Genomic DNA, 1,245 nt, shown 5'->3' with positions numbered 1-1,245 from the left:
GAGTGCCTTCCAACCTCAAAGGCTCATCTTCTGGCACTATATCTGACAATATTCTGGTGATATTCATAATGATTTCATTTTCAAGTACTATATCTGACAGTGTTCCACTGTTATTCATAAGATTTTCAATGTCTAAACACTTAGAAGTAGTCTTCCTTTCCTTCTTCCTCATCTGTCTTGGCTGGAAGCTCAGCTGAAACCTGTCCACCGTGGGTGATTCTGCTGGTATTTCAAGATTAAAGATGTCAGTTTGAAGTTTGAAGTGTGACTGACCCAAGCCATGGTATTTTCAGTGGCCTCATATGCATGTGAATGTTGGACAATTAATAAGGAAGACTGTAGAAGAATTGATGCATTTGAGTTATGCTTTTGGAGAAGAATATTAAAAGTACCATGGACTTCCAGAACAAACAAATCTGTATTGTAAGAAGTACAATCAGAATGCTCTTTAGAAGCCAGGATGGCAAGACTTTTTCTCTTGTTGTTATTGTTATTAAGTGCCATCAAGTTAGTTCTGATGCATAGCAACCCTGTACACGGTTTCCAAGGAGCAAATGGATTGTCTTTCATTCTTTGGACATTGTATCAAGAGGGACCAGTCCCTGGAGAAGGACATCATGCTTGGTAAAGTGGCAGGTCAGCAAAAAAAAGGAAGATTACCAAAGAGATTGGCATTATGGCCACAGCAATGCACTCCATTTATGAGGATGGTTTAGGCCCAGGCAGTGTTTCATTCGGTTGTACATAACATTGCTATGAATGGGAACCAACTCAATGGCAACTAACAACAAACGTCTAGGTAGTAACTTTATCTCCCCTTCCCCTCCCACCCTTACAGTCATAAGAGGATGTTTCTTTTAGCGTGGTAACCTTTTCTTGACTTTTTATAATAGTGGTTTAATAAATTTGCCTTTTTGTAATTGGTTTATTTCACTCAGTGTAATATCTTTCAGGTTAATCAATGTTATAAGGTGCTTTGCAGAATCATCCTTCTTCTTCAATAGTTCATGGTATCCCATTGTGTGTATGTACCAATGTTTGCTCATCTATCTTTTCATTGGTAGGCATTTAGATTGTTTCTATCTTCTTACTATTGTGAATGATGCTGTGATAAACATGGGTATCATAGTTCTTACTTCTCTAGGGATTGCTAGGTCACACAGTATTTGTATTTCCAGTTTTTTAAGAAGGTACCATAATTTTTCCATAGTGTTTGCACCATTTTGAAGTCCCACCAGCAGTATA

This window comes from Chrysochloris asiatica, unplaced genomic scaffold (assembly GCF_000296735.1).
Source record: "Chrysochloris asiatica unplaced genomic scaffold, ChrAsi1.0 scaffold02499, whole genome shotgun sequence".
NCBI lineage: Eukaryota > Metazoa > Chordata > Mammalia > Afrosoricida > Chrysochloridae > Chrysochloris > Chrysochloris asiatica.
This window is presented reverse-complemented; position numbering follows the sequence as displayed.